We start from the raw sequence: 6,146 nt of genomic DNA on the forward strand, positions 1-6,146 counted from the left end.
CTCCTCCAGGCCAGCTCTCTGCTGTGGCCCGGGAGTGCAGTGGAGGGCCCTACACCCCATGGGAGACCAGGAGAAGCACCTGGCTCCTGCCATCGGATCAGCGCGGTGCACCGGCCGCAGCGCGCCGGCCACGGCGGCCATTGGAGGGTGAACCAACGGCAAAGGAAGACCTTTCTCTCTGTCTCTCTCTCTCACTGTCCACTCTGCCTGGCAAAAAAATGAATAAGTCATCACTGAAGTCTGGCCTGTCCACCTGTCTCAGGGTTGGGAGTGAAACTGCGGCTTCCTTTGGATACGAGGTGCTCCAGTCTCACATCACTGGTCCATAGAGTACCGCATGTCTTTGGAGGGGAGAGAACATACTGACCACTCGGCACAGGATGTCTGCTATCTAGTCCTCCATGCACCTGTCCCTGACCCTTCGTTACACCAAGACTATGTGTTGTGTGAATGGTAACTCTCCAAGTGGGTAAGGCAGATGTCACTCCCAAGTACTCTGTTACAAAAGGATCAGGCAGCAGGTGGATTTCCAAACGCGGACCTTGTGAGGCAGCACTTTCTATGCAAACTGATGTTGTGGTGAGCTGCTTCTGATCCTGCCTTTACAACCATCGTGCTGCAGCGTAATAGTGCCACTGAGGGCACTTTGCACAGCGAATTTCTGCCACAAATTGGGGATATGTCTTTTTATTTTATGAAGGGCAGAGAGAGAGAAAGAGCTTCCATTCTCTGGTTCACTCCCCAAATGGCCACAGTAGCCAGGACTGGGCCAGTCCCGAGCCAGGAGGCTGGAACTTCACCTGCGTGGCAGGGGCCCAAGTACTTGGCCCACCATCTGCTGCTTTCCTAGGCGCACGAGCAAGGAGCTGGATGGGAAGCAGAACAGCCGGGACTTGAACCGGCGCTGGCATCACAAGTGGCAACCTAATGTACTGAGCCACACTCTGGCCCTCTCTGGGGGATATACATTTTGAAATTATTTACTTATTTATTTATTTGACAGGTAGAGATAAAGATAGTGAGAGAGACAGAGAGAAAGGTCTTCCTTCCGTTGGTTCTCTCCCAAAATGGCTGCTACAGCCGGTGCACTGCGCTGATCCGAAGCCAGGAGCCAGGTGCTTCCTCCCCGTCTCCCATGTGGGTGCAGGTGCCCAAGCATTTGGGCCATCCTCCACTGCCCTCCTGGGCCACAGCAGAGAGCTGGCCTGGAAGAGGAGCAACCGGGACTAGAACCCAGCGCCTATATGGGATGTCAGCGCCGCAGGCGGAGGATTAACCAAGTGAGCCACGGCGCCGGCCCTGGGATATATATTTTGATGGCAATAACTGACACAATGTTAGATGAGTGGGTGGTGTGGTGAAGAGGAGAATGCAAATGGCAGGAGAGAAGGCAGCTCAAGCACGAAGCCAGATTCTCTTCGCTAGTCCTGTTGCCTGTAACATGCATGAACTTCACAGTGAAACTACATGCAAGAACTTGACCATGATAGTAGCAACTCAGGCAGCCTGATGAACACAGGACTGGGGTGACAGTCCCTCAGGCTACACATTCTAGTATTCAGAAATTCTAGTATTCAAAGGGTGGACAACTCTTTGTCCAGCCAACAGGTGTTTCTGAAGTATCTGCCATTGAAGGGCCCAATGAAATCCCAATTTCACTACCACCCTCCCCACGTACTGTGAATCAGAAACGTGCCCGACACCTAAGGCTGCAGTAAACAGAAGGCAGCCCTAGCACAGATTTGATAATGCTTATATGCGACAGCCAATGAGAACTCCCCAAAATCGGACATTTTCCAGGCTCCTCAGTTTGTGAGACTAAGTTGAGAAAAAACTTGGAGCTTGAAAGGAAATTGCATGATTTGGGAGAAAAAAAGACGCCTGAGACCATGAGGCAGAAACTCTTGGAGATGCCAGGAAAGCAAGAAACCTTATTCTCATTGTTCCTTCTCTGTCTGGCATCCTTTATGAGGTTCTAGAAAAAGCTCACGGGAAATGGAGTTCAAAGGTATGTTTTTCTTGGTGCTACAAAGTTTGAAAGTCCACGCACGAATTTTTCATAGTACGTATTTCCCACAACCTTTTAGAAGTTCTCGTACATGCCAACATGGAGTATTCTCTCTTCTTGACATAGCGATTTCCTGGAGATAATGTGGCTGCAACTCAGTGAATAGGAGATTTCTCTTCACTTCTGCAGGATGCAGTATGAGTAGCATCCTAAAGAATACAACTTGATCACAGGTTACCATCTATGCTAAAACGTTTTTTTTAGGACAAGGTTTTTCTCTCAGGGAGGGAACTCTGAAAATCTTCCGTGGTACTCTTTCCTGCTACATTTATGCTAACCATACGATACTTCAGGGAGTTCATGGAAAAATGGAATTAAAAGATGTTTACTTTGGCACAAAAAAATTTTGAAGTCCATGCAGTTTTTACATAACACCTATTTTCCATGAATATTGTGAAGGCCCCCTCATATGCATGAATTTCAAAAAAATTTTTGCACCAAAATATTTTTTAATTCCACTTTCTGTGGACATTTTGAAGAACCCTCATATAATTTTTTTTTTTTTTTTTTGACAGGCAGAGTGGATAGTGAGACAGAGAGAAAGGTCTTCCTTTTGTCATTGGTTCACCCTCCAATGGCCGCCACGGTTGGCACGCTGCGGCTGGCGCACCGCGCTGATCCGAAGGCAAGAGCCAGGAGCTTCTCCTGGTCTCCCATGGGGTGCAGGGCCTAAGCACTTGGGCCATCCTCCACTGCACTCCCGGGCCACAGCAGAGAGCTGGCCTGGAAGAGGGGCAACCGGGACAGAATCTGGCGCCCTGACCGGGACTAGAACCCGGTGTGCCGGCGCCACAAGGCGGAGGATTAGCCTAGTGAGCCGCGGCGCCGGCCCCCTCATATAATTTTATCCTTAAAATTTTTTGACAAAGTATGCAAGATTTCCATGCCTGGAAATCATGACGTTCTAGGCAACCCTGAGGTATGGTCGCCTCTAATGCAACCTTGGTGTTGGAGGATTCTCATCAGACTGTGTAACCTCTAACCCTAAAGCTTGACATTTCGATTTCACAAAAAACAATGTAGAGACTCTGTTAGATGTGCATTTTTCTGGTTATGCTAATACACCAAATACAGCTATCTGGCACATGGATGAATGTTTGCGTTTCAAGTGTCGTTGTCTGTCTCACAGATAAAAGAGCACAGGAAGCAAGTTAGTTGCCCTGAATTACATGTCAGAGCTGAACTCAAGGTCAATAAAGACTGAATCTGCAACAATTGTGTTACTCATAGAATCATAAAAGGGGCCAGCACTGGTGTAGCAGGTAAAGCCACTGCCTGCACTGCCGGCATCCTCTATGGGCACTGGTTCTAGTCCCGGCTGCTCCTCTTCTGATCCTGCTCTCTGCTGTGGCCTGGGAAAGCAGTGGAAGATGGCCCAAGTCTCTGGGCCCCTGCACCCATGTGGGAGACCCGAAAAAAACTCCTGGCTCCTGGCTTTGGATCAGCCCAGCACCAGCCACTGTGGCCATCTGGGGAGTGAACCAGCAGATGGAAGACCTCTCTCTCTCTCTTTCTTTCCGCCTCTATATAACTCTGTCAAATAAATTTTTGAAAAAAAAAAAAAAAGGAACCATAAGAGGCTATCTTCTAGAATGTGATCAGATTTCTACTATTTTACCTTGGTAAGCTTTAAAGTGCCTTTCTCTAGTTCACGGTAATCCTCTTCATCTTGCTTCTCTAAGAAGCCAAAGTAAGACTCCAAGTCATAGAAGTTTGGTCATTTTTTAAAAAGATTTATTAATTTATTTGAAAGTCAGAGTTACACACAGAGAGCAGGAGAGGCAGAGAGAGAGAATCTTCCATCCAATGGTTCACTCCCCAATTGGCTGCAACAGCCGGAACTGCGCCTATCCAAAGCCAGGAGCCAGGAGCATCTTCCGGGTCTCCCGCTTGGATGCAGGGGCCCAAGGATTTGGGCCATCTTCTACTGCTTTCCCAGGCCACAGCAGAGAGCTGGATTGGAAGAGGAGCTGCCGGGACTAGAACCAGCGCCCATATGGGATGCTGGCACTTTAGGCCAGGGCATTAACCCGCTGCGCCACAGCACTGGCCCCAGAAGTTTGGTCATTTTAAAATGTTTTTGGTACAAATTTCTTTGGGCATTCAAACGCGCTCGGGTATTCATTAAGTTTGGTACTAGGGATTTTGTGTGTCACAGTAGCCAAGCAAGAGTTGTTTTAACTCAGCATATCTTGTATTGGCAAGTTTAAAAAAAGAATTGTGGAGCCATACTTGGCCCAACCTCCCTCTGGTTTGCCCACACTCTGTCCGGTTCCTGCAACTTGATGGCTGCCCATCCACTCCTAACACACACCTCTTCTGTCTCAGCTGGTGATAAGTCTTGGCCTTGACTACCTATCATGTCTAGTAAATGGGCATCCAGAACGTTTTATAACAATTTTCACATCTGTATCTTTTTTAAAAGATTTATTTATTTGAAAGACTGGTTTACTCCCCAAATGGTTCCAACAGCTGGGGCTGTGCCAGGCTGAAGCCAAGAGCCAGGAACTTCTTCTGGGTCTCCCAAATGGGTACAGGGACCCAAGTATTTGGGCCATCTTCCAATGCTTTCTCAGGTGCACTAGCAGGGAGCTGGATGGGAAGTGGAGCAGCTGGACTCAGACTCTAACTGGTGCCCATCTGGGAAGCCAGCACTACAGGCTAAGGCTTAACATCCTATGCCACATCGCCAGCTCCTTGCATCTGTACCTTAAGCGCATTCTTAACTTCCACACCTTTGAACACTGTTTGCCTTTAAAGTTTTAAGTTCTAAATTTGCACTTTGAGGAATCTTCCCCAAGCTATGCATTTCAAACTTTTCTTTACCAGTGAATATCCAATGAAACTCACTAAATGGCAGAAAGGACTTCGAGCAAACAATCAATGTTACATAGATTTGGCTTTCCAGGTAGTTCTGGAAGCAGAACTACAACACCAAGGCAACCAGGACAGGTGCATGTAACACATACGTTTCTCAGCTTTTTGGTTCTGTAACAAACACCCAAGAGAAGCTACTTATGCAGAAAGGAGCTTTATTTTGGCTCTCAGATTTGGAGGTTCACAGGCCCTGTTGATTCAAGCATTTGATGGCCATGTTGAAGTTCATGTGAACAAATGAACCAGGCAGCAGAGAGAGACCAGGCCCAACTTGGCTTCTGTAACCACCCTCTCAGGACAACTATCTTCTGAAGTCCAAAGGACCTCCCACCAGGCCCACCTCCTAAACCACATAATTGGATCAAACCCCAACTATGCCAGCACCACCAACCCAAGGCTTTGGGGTCTGAACATCCGCTAATTCTGTATAAACCATAGCAGCCTGTTCCTGAAGAGCCTTTTATCTCGGGATGCCAAGCCCAGTTCCACAACATGAGCTGTGTGATCTCCACCTCAGCCCTTACCTGCCATCGGGAAAATGGGAATGGCACTTGTCTCAGAAGTTTCTTGTGCAGCTTGCATGGGACCGCGCACATAGATGGTGTAGCAGTCTCATCCGGACTTAGATATTTGTCTCCTAGACTGTACGTCTTCAAAGGCAGGTGGAGTGTTTAGGTGAATGAGCAGTAGTATGAAAAGCAAACTAAGAGCTACCATTATTAGCTCCTAGGAAATGAAGCTACTTAGCAAGTAAGGGCAACACATGGAGTTCAACTGATTTTGGCCTTTTCATCTATAGACAGTTCATCTTAGAAGTCTTCCCACAACTTTATAAAACCTGCTTAGTAGTGTCTTAACAGGACAAGTCAGGAGGTCTTGTGGAAAAGGCATAGATCTAGATTGTTCAACAATGAGCCAAATACAAGGGTACCTAGAACAGTGCTGTGGCACAGAGGGTTAAGTTGTGGCCTATAGTACTGACATCCCATATGGGCGCTAGTTCAAGTCCCAGCTGCTCCACTTCCAATCCAGCTCTCTGCTATGGCCTGGGAAAGCAGAAGATGGCCCAACTCCTTGGGCCCCTGCACCCACAAAGGAGATAACGGAAGAAGCTCCTGGCTCCTGGCTCCTGGCTTCAGATTGGCACAGCTCCAGCCGTTGCTGCCATCTGGGGAGTGACCAGCGGATGGAAGACCTCTCT

This window comes from Oryctolagus cuniculus, chromosome 12, assembly GCF_051225735.1.
Source record: "Oryctolagus cuniculus isolate XC-2025 breed Fujian yellow rabbit chromosome 12, ASM5122573v1, whole genome shotgun sequence".
Classification (NCBI taxonomy): domain Eukaryota; kingdom Metazoa; phylum Chordata; class Mammalia; order Lagomorpha; family Leporidae; genus Oryctolagus; species Oryctolagus cuniculus.